Here is a 16,413-nt window from a genome sequence, read left to right on the forward strand (position 1 = left end):
ATTATTTGTCAAAAATCAGGTGTTCATAGGTGTGTGGGTTAATATCAGGGTTTTCACTTCTATTCCATTGGTCTACCTGTCTATTTTTGTGCCAATACCATGCTGTTTTCAGGACTATAGCTCTGTAATAGAGCTTGAAGTCAGGCATGGTGATGCCTCCAGAAGTTCCTTTATTGTACAGGGATGTTTTGGCTATCCTGGGTCTTATGTTTCTCCATATAAAGTTGAGAATTGTTCTTTCAAGGTCTGTGAAGAATTGTGCTGGGATTTTGATGGGGATTGCATTGAACCTGTAGATTGCTTTTGTCAAGATTGCCATTTTTACTATGTTGATCCTACCTATCCAAGAGCATAGGAGATCTTTCCATTTTCTGGTATCTTCTTTAATTTCTTTCTTTAGAGACTCAAAATTCTTATGGTATAGGTCTTTCACATTTTTGGTTAGTGTTACCCCAAGGTATTTTATGTTGTTTGTAGCAATTGTAAAAGGTGATGTTTCTCTGATTTCTTTCTCCACCAATGTGTCATCGGTATATAGTAGGGCCATGGATTTTTTTTTAGTTAATCTTGTATCCTGCCACTTTGCTGAAGATGTTTATCAGCTGTAGGAGTTCCCTGGTAGAGTCTTTGGGGTCACTAATATAGACTATCATATCGTCTGCAAATTGTGAGAGTTTGACTTCTTCCTTTCCAATTTGTATTCCCTTGATCTCCTTTTGTTGTCCTAATGCTCTAGCCAGAACTTCAAGGACAATATTTAAGAGGTATAGAGAGTGGACAGCCTTGTCTTGTCCCCAATTTTAGAGAAATTGGATGGACTTTCTCTCCATTTAACTTGATGTTGGCTGTTGGCTTGCTGTATATTGATTTTATTATGTTGGGGTATGTTCCTGTTATCCCTGATTGCTCCAAGACCTTTATCACGCAGGGGTATTGGATTTTGTCAAAGGCTTCTGTGGCATCTAGTGATCATGTAGTTTTTTCCCTCAGTCTGTTTATATGGTGGATTACATTGATGGATTTTTGTATGTTGAACCATCCTTGCATTCCTGGGATGAAGCCTACTTGATCATGGTGAATGATTTCTCTGATATGATCTTGTATTGGATCTGACAGTATTTTATTGAGAATTTTTGCATCAATGTTCATGAGGGATATTGGTCTGTAGTTCTATTTCTTAGTTGTGTCTTCGTGTGGCTTGGGTATCAAGGTTATTGTAGCCTCATAAAAAGAGTTTGGCGATGTCCCTTCTGCTTCTATTTTGTGGAACATTTTGAGGACTTTTGGTATTAGCACTTCTTTGAATTTCTGGTAGAATTCTGCAGTGAATCCATCTGGCCCCGGGCTTTTTTTGGTTGGGAGACTTTTGATGACTGCTTCTATTTCCTTAGATGTTATAGGTTTGTTTAAGTTGCTTATCTGTTCTTGATTCAATTTTGGTATTGATAACTGTCCAGAAAATTGTCCATTTCCTCTTAATTTTCCAATTTTGTGAAGTACAGGTTATCAAAGTATGACCTGAAGATTTTCTGGATTTCCTCAGTGTCCATTGTTATGTCCCCCTTTTCATTTCTGATTTTGCCAATATGCATGATCTCTCTCTCTCTCTGCCTTTTCATTAGTTTGGATAACGGTTTGTCTATCTTTTTGATTTTCTGGAAGAACCAACTGTTTGTTATATTGATTCTTTGAATTGTTTTCTTTGTTTCGACTTTATTGACTTCTGCCCTCAGTTTGTTTATTTCCTGGTGTCTGCTCCTCCAGGGTGAATTTGCCCCCATTTTTTCTAGAGCTTTCAGCTGTGATGTCAAATCTCTGGTGTGGCTATTCTCTAGTTTCTTCATGTGAGCAGTTAGAGCTATGAACTTTCCTCTTAGTACTGCTTTCAAAGTGTTCCATAAGTTTGGGTATGTTGTGTCAACATTTTCATTGACTTCTAGGAAGTCTTTAATTTCTTAATTTCTTCCTTGACCCAGGTATGTTGCAATTGCGTGTTGTTCAATTTCCATGATTTGTTAGGTTTTTTGCACTTTTATTTGTTTTTTTTTATTTATTTCTAACGTTAAAGCATGGTTGTCTGATAAGACACAGGGGATTATTCCAATTTTTTTTTTTAACCTGTTGAGGTTTGCTATGTTGCCAAGAATGTGGTTCCATGTGATGCTGAAAACAAGGTATATTCTTTTGTGTTTGGATAGAAAGTTCCATAAATGTCTGTTAATCCCAAGTGGGTCATAACTTCTGTTAGTTCCTTTGTCTCTTTGTTAACTTTCTGTCTGGTGGTCCTGTCCAGTGGTGAGAGTGGGGTTTTGAAGTCTCCCACTATAACTGTGTGAGACCTTATTTGTGATTTGAGTTTTAATAATGTCTCTTTTACAAATGTTGGTACCTTTGTGTTTGAGGCATAGATGTTTAGAATTGAGACTTCTTCCTGATGGATTTTTCCTGTGATGAATATGAAATGACCTTCTTCATCTCTTTTGATTGATTTTAGTTTGAAAGACTTGTTAGATGCTAGGATAGCTACCCCAGCTCGTTTCTTGTGTCCATTTGATTGGAGTATCTCATCCCAACCCTTTACTCTGTGATAATGTCTGTCTTCGAATTCAAGGTATCCTGTATGCAGCAGGATGGATTCTGTCTTCGTATCCAATCTGTTAGCCTGTGTCTTTTTATAGGCGAGTTAAGACCATTAATATTGAGGGAAATTAAGGTCCATTGAGTGTTTATTCTTGTTTGTTTTTGGTTTGTTGTTGGTACTGGTATTGTATGTACATTTACCCTGACTTCTATTTTGTGTTTTTGTAGAGTGGGATTATCTATTGCGTATGTTTATGGGAGTATAGTTAATTTCCTTATATTGGAGTTTTCCTTCCAGTACTTTCTGTAGGGATGGATTAGTGGTTTCATATTGTTTAAATCTGGCTTTGTTGTGGAATATCTTGTTTTCTCCATTTTTAGTGATTGAAAGCTTTGCTGGGTATAATAATCTGTGCTGGCATCCATGTTCTCTCAGAGTTGGTAGAATATCTATCCAGGTCCTTCTAGCTTTCAGAATTTACATGGAGAAGTCTGGTGTAATTCTGATAGGTTTGCCTTTATATGTTACTTGGCCTTTTCCCCTTGCTGCTCTTAATTTTTTTCGTTATTCTGTACGTTTGGTGTTTTAATTATTATGTGACGAGGGAACTTTCTTTTGTGGTCCACTCTATTTGGTGTTCTGTAGGCTTCTTGTACTTTCATTGGCATGTCTTTCTTTAGGTTGAGAAAGTTTTCTTCTATGATTTTGTTTAATATGTTTTTTGCACCTTTGAGTTGGATTTCTTCACCTTCTTCTATACCTATTATCCTTAGGTTTGGTCTTTTCACGGTGTCCCATATTTCCTGGATGTTTTGTGTTATGGATTTGTTAGACTTCAGATTTTCTTTGCTTGATGAGTTTATTTCCTCTAGTTTGTCTTCAGCGTCTGAGATTCTGTCTTCCATATCTTGTATTCTGTTGGTTATTCTTGCATCTGTGGTTCCTGATTGTTTACTCAGCTTTTCCACTTCCAGCATTCCCTCAGTTTGTGTTTTCTTTATTGTCTCTAATTCAGTTTTCAGGTCCTGAACTGTTTCCTTCAGCTGTTTAATTGTATTTTCTTGGCTCTTTTGGGTTTCCTTGATTTTTTCCATCTTTTGTTTGGTCTTTTCTTCCATTTCTCTGAAGGATTTTCTGATTTCCTCTCTTAGATTCTCTATCATCTTAAAAACAACATGAAGTTGTTTTTAAGGTTGCTCTCTTTTGCTTCCTCTGTGTTGGTATGTTCCTGTCTTGCTGGTATAGAGCCCCTAGACTCTGGTGGTGTCATATTGGTTTTCCTGTTGTTGGATGTGTTCTTATATTGTCGTCTTCCCATCTCTTCTTCCAGTGGGTACAGTTGGTGTCACTTCCTTTCCTGGTGTGTATGGGTCTGGTGTTCTAGTCAGGTGTGTGCAATTGACTTTGATACTCTGATGGGTTTCAAGTTGGGTGCAGGCAGATCTGAGGCACTCACTCTCCAGGTGGGTGAGAGCAGCACTGGCGCAGAGATGTCAGCAGACTCTGGGTTGCTTGGTCCTCAGGGGTCAAGTTGTCCTGTTGAAGATCCTGGGGCAGGGTTTGCCAGGGTGGGCACATGGTAGTTGGGCCAAAGGCAGGGGCTGAAGCAGCTCACCTCTGCACTCTCTGCACTCTGTGGGAGCCGGAATAGCCCAGCGATTTCAGCAGAGTCAGGATCCCAGGGTCCTCAGGGACCCATTCAGTGTGCCTGCAGATCCCAGGGTGGGATTTGCCAGGGTGGGCAGACGGAAGTTGGGCCCAAGGCAGGGGCTGAAGTAGCTCACCTCTGCACCCTCTGCACTCTCTACTTTGCATTTTTCATGGATATATATATATATATATATATATATATTCTATAGATATAAAGAAAAAAACTAAGATGAAGTACAATAAGAATACAAGGCTCAAAGGAGATACATTGAAATGCTGGAAGAAGACTTATTTGAAATCCAGAATCGAACTTAGGAAGTTCTCAGTGTGAATAGCTGATTGCATTTCCACAAATGCAGTTGCTATGTGTACATCTACAAGCCATAGCAGAAGTGCTCCCTGGACACCCCTGCATAGTTTCCTACATGAGTCAGCTCATAGCCTTTAATTCCTGGCTGACCTTGAACTCCATGAGCCAAGTTTATCATGCTGCATCTGAGAAAATAGTATCCTAGCATCATTGTGCATGCCAATCCACCCAAGAACTCAGGCCTTTGGGAGAGTACCACCCCTGGAACTTATTACAGTAAGAACATGGGGCTCCAGAGATGAATCAGTCATCAAATATGTCTCTTGTAGAGGTCCAGAGTTAGAAACCATTCTGGGAAGCCCACACACAAACTCCTATAACTCCAGGTCCAGGGGATCCAATGACTCTGCTGTCCTAGGATACCCACATTCATGTACATACTCCCCACACACATAAATAGAATTGATTTGGTCACTTGTCCTCAATAAGCCAATTGAAAACAGCAGAAAAAGGATTGATTCAATGTGGTCACCTTGGTAAGAGGAACAAAAATATCCAACAATGCTCACCAAGTCCATGTTCAAGTTTAGGTTAAAATAGAGGGCACATGGGACTTATTCCACAGTACTGTACTCATGAAGGTTTGATTTCTCATCATTCACTGGCTACTGGTTTTCAACAAACTGGATAATTCATATAGTCAGAAAAATTTTACTGTTGTTAAGGTTAATCAGCATTGATGTAGGGACATTTTGTAATAAATAGTCTTTGTTCAAAACTAATTAGGTATTATGAACATTGCATAAAGAGTGGAGACTGAGCCAGGAGCCTGAATAAATACACTGATTGGAATGCAAGGACTTCTCAGTGAGATTCCACCGAACTTTTTCAATAAAATTTCTGTGTTGAAACAAATTGGTTAGCAATATCAGTCAAATACAGGCTGACTGATAATGAAGTATGACATTATTGGGTAGTAGTCTGGGTTCTGTTAATGAATTCCACTGGGACAGAATATTAGCATTTTTTAATATAATGTAAGATATAGGCCATGGTGGTTTGATATGCAAATCAATCCAAACAGACTAACATATCTGGTATCTCAACCAGTTACCCATTTTGTACCTGTTGCTCTTGCCACCAAAGTATAAAATTAACTTTATGGAAATACCTTGACATTTCAAAATATTTCAGTATACAGTATTATGTTTCCAAATAATTATGTGAGATATCACTTTCAGGTTTATGCTAATAATCTTGTGAATACATATTTAAGAGTGAGATATTCCTAACAGATATTAATCATAAGATTGACTATGCCAATTCCAACTAGCTTTAAGTATACATATTAGGCCTTTAAAGGGGCTAAATGTTGTAAGTTAAAATGACACAGGAAAATGATCAAATGTATGTTATTACCATTGTATTTCTGTAATTGTTTCCTCAGAGTTGTTAAATTTCTTTACTTGTGATACACACATTTTGCATCTCTTTAGATGATATGTCACAAATAAAAGCAAAAATAGATTAAAAGCAAATAATAGAACACTATGCAAAAAGCAGTTCATAGGACACAATAAATTAAAAAAACAAGAAAACTTGGCAATGTATTTACAAAATGTAATAGGGCATTCTAACCTACTAACTCTCAAACAACAAATGTGCAAGAGTATTTACTGGCCACATGCATCAAAAATATATGAAACAACCCAAGGATTTATGAAAAATTTGTCTAAAGAAATCGTTATATGCCAATTCAAATAAAAAAGTTGGAAAAAAAGAAAATAACATCTTAAGAGAAAAAAAAAAGAAATCATTATATGTCATACCTTGGAGTGTTTTATAATTATTTAAAAAGGGTTTTAATTCTCACAATGATCTTTATACAAATTAAGTTGCAAAATGGAAAAAAATAAATAAACACTCGAGGCTTGGTCTATTCCTTCTAATTTTCTTCTATCTTGTCTGATAGCTTTGCCTAGATATAAGTGCACCATGTGTGCAGTGAGTGGCCACAGAGGGCAGGAGAGGGTGTCAGATCCCTTGGAACTTGAGTTGCAGGTGATCAAGTACCACCTGGTAGGTGCTGGGAATGGAGGCAGAATCCTCTGCAGGAGAAGCAAGTGCTCTAAACCATTGAGTCATCTCTCCTGGCCCATGATTTATGATTTTTAAAATGATAATTAAATAAAAATAAACTTGAAGTGTAAAGTAAGATAGGGCAGTATTTGCAGAAACATGGATTGAAGCAAGAATGAAGGAATATTTAGGTCCTGGAAGAGAGACTGTTTCTACATAAAAGCAGTGAAATGGCAGAGCTAAAGGAAGAAAGAGAGCAGGCTATGCACTAAAACTGAAACGAGTCCTTGGCAGGATCCCTTCCTTCCTTTCTTTACAGATGTGAACTTGACCAGGTTTACAAAGCTAAGGACTGTGCTATGCAGTAGAAAACAAAAAGCTAGCATTGATTTATTGCAATCACTAATTACTGCTAACCAGTAAATTCATCAATAAAATATTAGTAAATATAATTGAAACACTGGTAAATTTAGCACACAGACATCAAACATGTTTACTTTAAAATTGTGTGCCAAACTCTAAGCTATGCCTGGCAATTGGTAGCATGAATGTCTTTTATTTAGGATCAGGGATGGTGGGGAGGGGCAAGAGTTGAGGAAAACAAAGGACTTCAATAAACGGTTTTATTTTGCTTGCTGATTGTAAAATACTCAGAAGCCTGGATACAGTGATAACCATTTATGTAAGCATTACTAGGTAGTGACACACCTGCCAGCTAGACTGCCCCTACTCCCTGGATTTTGTTCCCCCAAGACCAACTCTGCCACCCAACCCCTCCTGCCTCATCATCCTCCAAGTAGTTAGCCTTACCCCACAACTCTGGATGACTCCATAGGCCCAGAAACAGTCCACATCAGTCAGAGGTACAGCAATCCCTCCTCTGGGCTCCATATTCTTTATTGGGCTCCAATAAAGCACAAGACTTCAGCTTTATTGGAGCCCAGGCTTGGAACTAGAGAACCAGGATCCCAAAAGCCCCAGTAAAGACATGTTGCTGGACCTGAAGACTCCTCAGTCACCAAACCATTGGCCACTCAAGCCAGAAGAAAAAAAAGAACAAAACATCCATCCAACAAAGACAAATAGGAATCAACACCTAAATCTATAATCATTCAAAATCCAAATGCCTGAACACCAGTGTAAGAATGCAATCAATAACAGAAAGGGCAATATGGTACCACAAGAGCCCACCAACCTTAACACCAAAAGACCTGAACATTCTAGTGCAGCTGAAGCACAAGGAAACACCTTAAAATTACTTTATAAAGATGATAGGGGTCCTTAAGGAGGAAAAGAGAAAATCCCTTAAAGAAATTAAAGAAAAGACAAACAAAAAATTGGAACATATCAGTAAATCCCTAAAAGAATACCAAGAAAAAAAGAAACAGATGAAGGAAACAGTTCAAGATTTGACAATGGAAATAGAAGCAATAAAGAAAACACAATCAGAGGGAATTCTGGTAATAGAAAATCTGAGTAAGCAAACAGGAACTACAGATGCAAGCATTACAAACAAAATACAATCTCAGGATTGAAGACACAATAGAGGAAATACATTGATCAGTCAAAGAAAATGTTAAATTTAAAAGCTTTCTAACACAAAACAACCAGGAAATCTGATATACCATGGAAAGACCAAACCTAAGAATAATAGGAATAGAAGAAGAATCCCAGCTCAAAGATCCATAAAACATATTTAACATAAAAATAGAAGAAAATTTACCCCACCTAAAGAATGGCATGCCTCTCAAGGTACAAGAAGTTACAGAACATCAAATAAAGTTGACCAGAAAAAATGTCCCCTGACCACATAATAATCAAAACACTAAACACATGGAATAAAGAAAGAATATTAAAAGTTGCAAAGGAAAAAAGCCACTTAACATATGAAAGAGGACCTATGAAAATTACACTCAACTTCTCAGTGGAGACTCTAAAAGCCAGAAGAGCCTGAACAGCCCTCCTGCAGACTCTAAGAGACCATGGATGCAAACTCAGACTACTATACCCAGAAAAAATTTCAATTACCATAAATGGAGAAAACAAGATAAGTCAAAGTGAGCTATATCCACAAAAGCACAGGCAATAGATAATCTCCCATCAGCAAAACCCAAAGAATGGAAATACACACACACACACACACACACACACACACACACACACACACACACACACCACAACCACCACAAACAAAAATAACAAGAATTGACATCCACTGGTCGTTACGATTTCTCAATATTATTGGACTCTATTCACCAATAAAAAGACACAGGCTAAAGAATAGATATGAAAACAGGATCCATCCTTCTGCTACATACAAGAAACACACCTCAACATCAAAGACAGACATTACCTCAGAATAAAGGGTCAGAAAAAGCTTTTCCAATCAAACCAACTTAAGAAGCAAACTGATGTAGCTTTCCTAATGTCTAACAAAATAGACTTCAAACCAAAATTAATCAAAAGAGATGGAGAAGGACATTTCATACTCATCAAAGGAAAAAAAATCAAGGTGATGTCTCAATTCTGAACATCAATATCCTAAATAAGGGGCACCTGTATTTGTAAAAGAAACATTACTTAAACTTAAATCACCCACACATCAATAGTGGGAGGCTTCAACACCCCACTATCACCAATGGACATGTTTCCCAGACAGAAACTAAACAGAGAAATAACAGAACTAATAGATGTTAAGACTCAAATGAACCTAACAGATACTTACAGAACATTTCACCAAAACACAAAGGAACATACCTTCTTGTCATCACCTCATGTAACCTTCACCAAAATTGACCACATATTCAGTCACAAAGCAAGTCTCAATAGATGCAAAAACCTGGAAAACCCCCTCTAACTTATCAGATCACCAAGGATTAAAGTTGGAGTTCAGCAACAACAAAAACTACAGAAAGCCTACAAACTCATGGAAACTGATCAACTATCAACTGAATTACTAATGGGTCATAGAAGTAAAAAGAAAGAAATTAAAGACTTCAACGAAAATGAATGCACAAAATACCCAAAATACCCAAACTTATGAGACACCACAAAAGTAGTGCTAAAGGAAAGTTCAGAGAACTAAGTGCCTGCATAAAGAATTTGCAAAGAACTCATACTAGTAACTTAACAACACAGCTGAAAGTTCTAGAACAAAAAGAAGCAACAATACCAAAGAGGAGTAGACAGCAGGAAATATCAAACTGAGGGCTGAAATCAATAAGATATAAAAAAAATAAAAAGAATCATTGAAACAAAGAGCTAATTCTTTGAGAAAACCAACAAGATAGACAAACCTTTTCCTAAACTAATTAAAACGCAGAGAGACAATATCTAATTCTAAAATAAATGGACAATTTCTTGATAGATAACTCATACAAAAATTAAAACAGGGCCAGATAAACAATTTGAATAGAACTATAAACTCTAAGGAAATAGAAGCACTCATTAAACATATCCCAAACAAAAAAGCCTAGGACCAGATGGTTTCATCATAGAATTCTACCAGACTTTCAAAGAAGAGCTAATACCAATCCTCATCAAATTATACCACAAAATATAAACAGAAGGAACATTGACAAATTATTTTTATGAGACCACAGGCACCCTGATATACAAACCACATAAAGACTCAACAACGTAAGAGAATTATAGAATAATTTCCCTTGTAAATATTAATGCAAAAGTATTCAATTAAATACTGGCAAACTGAATCCAAAAGGAAAACCATAATTATCCACGATGATAAAGTAGGCTTCATATCTCAGATGTGAGGATGGTTCAACATTCAAAGAAAATCTGTCAATGTTTTCTATCATATAAATAAACTGAAAGAAAAAAAAACACATGTGATCATTACATTAGATGCTAAAAAAAAAGCCTTTGACAAGATCCAACACCCATTCTTGTTAAGGTTCTTGGAGAGAGCAGGGACATAAGAAATATACCTAAACCTAAGAAAAACAATATTCAGCAAGTCAACAACCAAATCAAATTAAATGGAGATAAACTCAAAGCAATTCCACTAAAATCAGGAACAATACAAGGCTGCCCACTCTTTTCATATCTGTTCAATATAACACTCCAAGTACTAGCTAGAGCAATAAGACAACAAAAGGAGATCAAGGGGATACACAATCTCAAGGAAGAAGTCAATGTATCTTTCTTTGAAAATGATATGATACTATGTATAATAGACCCCAAAAATTCCACCAGGGAACTCCTACAGATAAACACTGTCAGTGATGTGGCTGGATATAAGATTAACACAAACAAAAAAACAATCAGCAGACCTCCTATATACAAATGATAAATGGGCTGAGAAAGAAATCAGGGAAACAACACCCTTCAAAATAGCCACAAATAACAAAGTATCTTGGGGTAACTCTAACCAATCAAGTGAAAAACTTTATATGACAAGAATTTCAAGTCCTTGAAGAAAGAAATTGGAGAATATATCAGAAGATGGAAAGATCTCTCATGCTCATGGATTGGTAGGATTAACATAGTAAAAATGAACATCTTAGAAAAAAAAGCAATCTGTATATTCAATGCAATCCCCATCAAAATTCCAACACAATTCTTCACAGACTTTGAAAGAACAATACTCAACTTCACATGGAAGAACAAAAGACCCAGGACAGCTAAAGCAATCCTTTCCAATAAAAGAATTTCCATTAACATATCTGATTTCGAGAGCTACTACTGAGCTATAGTAATAAAAACAGCATGGTAATGGCATAAAAAAAAAAAGACAGAACAATGAAATTGAATTGAAGACCAAGAGAGAAATGCATATGCCTATGGATGGCTGGTTTTTGATTAAGAAGCCAAAATTGTTTATCTGGTCCTTTATACAAAGGAAGAAAGAAAGCATCTTCAACAAATGGTGCTAGTCTAACTGGATATCAGCATGTAGAAGAATACAAATAAATCCACATCTATCATCCTGCAGGCAGGCAAGGTGAAATAAATGCAATACATATTTACATAATTAAACAAATGCAGCATAAATAAAAGTAACACAACCTTACACACTTAAAGTAACATTCCACAGCATAAATAAATGTAAAACAGCTTTACCTAGTTAAAATAATATTCCACAACAAAATCTATTCCCATTTTGTGGGCTGTTATTGTGTCCTTTTAATGGTGTCCTTTGTCATATAGAAGCTTTTCAGTTTTGTGAGATCCTCTTTGTTGATTGTTGACCTTAGTGCCTTCGATATGGGTACTCTGTTAAGAAAGTCATCTTTTGTGCCAATGTGTTCAAGGTTGTTCCCACTTCCTCTTCTATCAGATTCAGTATGTCTGGTTTTATGTTGACTTTGATCCACTTACATTTGAGTTTTTGTAAAGGGTGATAGATATGGATCTATTAGCATTCCTCTATAGGCAGACATCTAGCTTGATCAGCACCATTTGTTAAAGATGCTTCCTTTTCTCCAGTATTTATTTCTGAACTCTTTAAAAAACATCTGGTGCCCATAGGTTTATGAATTGATTTCTGGGTCTTCGACTCTATCCCCTTGATCAGCCTGTTTTTACGCCAATAATAGGATCACATACCTTTAATCCCAGCACTAGGGAGCTGGAGACAAGAGTAATATGGCTGTGCAGAGAAAGGCATATAAGGCAGAGGAGACAGGTACTGGTGCTTTTGCCTCCGAGGATTTGTGGAGATAGGATTGCCATTTCACCTCAGTAGAGGTAAGATGTACTGGCTTGGCTGCTTTGCTTCTCTGATCTTCAGCTTGAAGCTTGAGCCCCAATATCTGTTTCTGGGTTTTTATTTTTCATGTTACATTTAGGTTTGTCCCTTGTATCCCTAATCTCTCCAGAACTTTTATCACAAAAAAATGTGTTGTACTATATCAAAGGCTTTTCGCCAACTAATGACATAATCTTTTTTTAATCTTTTAGTTTGTTTGTATGTTGGATTGTATTTACGGATTTTTGTGTATGGAACCCTCACTGAAACTCTGAGATAAAGTCTACTTGATCATGGTGGATGATCTTTTTGAGGATTTTTATTTTGATGAATATGTAGTGTCCTTTCATATATCCTTTGATTAATTTTTGTTTAAGGTCTAGTTTTGTTAGATAGTAAAATGGCTATACCAGCTTGCTTTTTACGTATACTTTCTTGGAATATCCTTCTCCAACTCTTTACTCTAAAGTAATATCCATCATTTATGTTTAGGAGGGGTTTTTGGATGCAGAGGAAGGATGGATCCTGTTTTTTTAATCCATTTTATTTATTAACCATTATCTTTTTATTGGGTAATTGAAACCACTGATATTGGAAGATATCAATTACCAAAGATTGTTGGCTCTTGTTATTTTGTTGTTGTTTGTAGTGGTGGTATGTATGAATGTAAGTGTGTGTGTGTGTGTGTGTGTTTACCTTCTTTTGATTTTTTTAGGTGTGAGATTATTTACTTCCTGTGTTATCTTGTGTGTAATTAACTTCTTTAGCTTGGAGTTTTCCTTCTAGCACCTGTTATAGGGCTGAATTTTTAAATATGTGTTCTTTACTTTTTTATCATGGAGTGTCTTATTTTTTTCATTTATGGTGATTGAAAGTTTTTTGGGTATAGTAGTCTGGGACGGAATCTGTAGCCTATTAGTGTCTACAAGACATCTGTCCAGGACCTTCTGGCTTTTAGAGTCTCCAAAAGAATTAAGACATAATTCTAATAGGTCTCTCTTTATATGCTATTTTATCTTTTTTCCCTTGCAGCTTTTTAATACTTACTTTGTTCTGTATGTTCAGTGTTTTGACTATTTTGTGGCAAGAGGAATTAATCTCAGGCACTGAGGATACTATAGAAGAAAAGTACACATTAGTCATAGGAAACGTTAAATATAAAAAATTCCTGACACAAAACATTCAGAAAATCTGGGACACTATTAAATGCCTTTTAATGTTGCTGGCACACTATCTGCTCCAGTCTTCAGGCTCTGAAAGACAGTTTTCCTTTCCTTGGGCAACTGGGGAGATTTAGATGTTAGTCTTTTGGCCTACTCTAACACAGATCCTACATGGGGTTTTGATGGGGGAAGTACTTCTGTGTATATGTTTGTCTTATTGGTTGATAAAGCACTGTTGGCCAATAGGAAATCAAGACAGGTGGGGCTAGGAGTCGTGGAGGATTCTGGGAAATGTAGTAAAGACAGGAGTCACCATGCGATCCTGGAAAGAGAGGATGCGAGCCGCCCGTGTCCTTGGTAAGATAAGTCATTATAAAATATGTAGATTAGTAGTTATGGTTGATAATTAAGACTGAGTTAGCATATAAGGAATCCTAGTCTTTGGCCAGCAGCATTGTAACTAAGATAAGACTCTGCATTATTTTGGGGCTTTAACATGGCGGCAGAACTCAGGTGGCTGGGGAAAAGAGTTATCCTTAAAAATGGTGCCCACATGGCTTTACAAACTTCCACATAAAAACTTCACAAAAGCTTAAAAAGGGATTTTAGAAGCAAAAGAGGAGAGACAAGCATGACTTCTTGGTAGCAGCATTTTCTCAGGTGGTCTCTGTTTTGTAAGAGACAATCAGCAACTTGAGTGGCTCCTTTAAGGGAGGTTCCCTGACTCAGCATATGTGGAAAAACCTCTTGGCTCTTTTATTTTATTTTATTTTATTTTATTTTTTGGTTTTTCAAGACAGGGTTTCTCTGTGTAGCTTTGGAGCCTATCCTGGCACTTGCTCTGGAGACCAGGCTGGCCTCGAACTCACAGAGATCCGCCTGCCTCTGCCTCCTGAGTGCTGGGATTAAAGGCATGCACCACCAAGCCCGGCCCTCAGGGCTCTTTTAAGAGGCCCTTTTAACAATTGAATTGTGTAAGAGCAGCTGGCAGTGACAGTGACCACATCTCCAAGCCCGAAGCATGCTGCTTGATGGCAGCATAGACGAAGGCAGTGAACACAGCTCTCAGTGCTGGTGATAAAATTACCCCTGCCATTCTGGAAAGACAGTGGCTAAAGCAGCCACCACTTTAATTTAAACAGTGTTGTTTAGCAGTTAAAAAACTGCATGGCCAGAAAAAAGTAAAGATTTACAATAAAGACAGATATATATATATATATATATATATATATATATATATATATATATAAACCTCTAACAGTTTACAGTGTGTTAAAAAATATGCGTAGGCTTGTGAGAGAAAAGAATCAGGATAGTGCTTTTTTTTAAGAAAGAAAGAAAGAAAGAAAGAAAGAAAGAAAGAAAGAAAGAAAGAAAGGAAGGAAGGAAGAAAGAAAGAAAGGAAGAAAGAAAGAAGGAAATAGAGTAGGTGGTGTGGTGGTACACACCTTTAATCCCATACGCTTTGGGGAGGCAGAGGCAAGCAGATCTCTGTGACTTCAAGGCCAGCCTGGTATACAGAGTGAGTTCAAGAGCAGCCAAAGTTACACAGATAAACCCTGTCTCATAAAAGAAAAAAATAAAACTAAAACAAATAGAGTAATGAAAAAGCCACATAAAGATGGAAAATATAGAGTGTCTGGATACTGTATGCTATTGTGTTGTCTTTAAATTGTTTGATTGCTGAGGAAAGAGCTATAGCTGCTAAAATACATTTGATTATAGGTGCTGCCAAATTAATCCAACTTACATATTTTAAAAATGCTTTGACTTCTAAATTTAAATATAAGGACAGAGTACTTGGAAAAAGAGTTTTTGCTTATGTTTCCACAGAAAATGAAATGCTATGGATTCCATCCAGACTAATATGGTTTGATGAAGCAAGACACCCTGAAATAGTGTCCTAGGTGATCCAACATCTAAAACAGCTGAGATGATACAGCCTTTCAGACTACAAAAACAAGGACCTGGCCAGGTTTCCATGTTTTATCATGATTCCCATGGTATGGACATTGCTCCCTAGCAGGAAGCAGTTTGGAATAAAAGACGCCCACATTTCCAAATAGTGTTTATAAATGTTTGTTTTTATTTAAATGGGGTTGGTTATAAATGATAATGATCACAGTCAATCTCTTTTTAAAGAAAAAGGGGGAATAGGATATAGAAATGAATACTTTGCATTGGTATGGATTTTTATTTGTTGATACAACTTTAAGGTCAATTTTGTGATATGTATATTTCTCCTCTGGTTTAGGTATTGTGTTTTTACAGATATCTAAAATGTAATGCACAATTAAATACAGATTGTAGATAGACAGATATAATAGTCAAAACTTACAGTTAGGTTAGTTAGGTTTTCTAGATATATAGAAATGTATTTAAGATACTCATCAAACCTTTCAAAGACCTACAAAATATATGGCATTTTAAATTGTTTAGGGTTTTTCATGGCAGTGAGACACAAATGCTCCTGGCACACCAATTATGTCTGAGAGGAAGATGGGCATCAAAGAAAGTCGTTATGGAGTTTGCCTTCAACATGGCAAGATTAGCCATTTGGTCAAGAAACTGCTCTTGTCTGGACTGTTTGATAAACTGGACATGCAGGACCCACAGGAAAGTGACTGCTGAACTTGCAAAACAAGACAGTCCTGAAAGGTTCCTCCTTCATGGAGAAGTCTGCCAGATACACTGTGGCCTATAGGCTGAAGATGGATGCCCCTATGTTACATGGGAACTTTGAGTGACTATCCAGGCAGCGACATGTCCCTGTCAGTTCTAGAGTTTATATATTATCCTTCTGTGGTCGTTGATGGAGTTGAAGACACATAGTTATGGTTATAGTTTTCCTTAATTATTATAAAAGATAAGCTACATATAAGACTTTAGACTCACAAAGATAGGATAGATGATAAAATAT

General features: G+C 36.7%; 1 protein-coding gene across 4 annotated transcripts in view; it reads right to left on the bottom strand.

Moving 5' to 3' along the window:
• CUNH8orf34 (chromosome unknown C8orf34 homolog) overlaps positions 1-16,413 on the bottom strand; it is a 392,051-nt gene that overhangs the window by 318,693 nt on the left and 56,945 nt on the right. The window lies entirely within an intron of this gene.

Source organism: Cricetulus griseus, chromosome 2, assembly GCF_003668045.3.
Source record: "Cricetulus griseus strain 17A/GY chromosome 2, alternate assembly CriGri-PICRH-1.0, whole genome shotgun sequence".
Taxonomy (NCBI): Eukaryota; Metazoa; Chordata; class Mammalia; order Rodentia; family Cricetidae; genus Cricetulus; species Cricetulus griseus.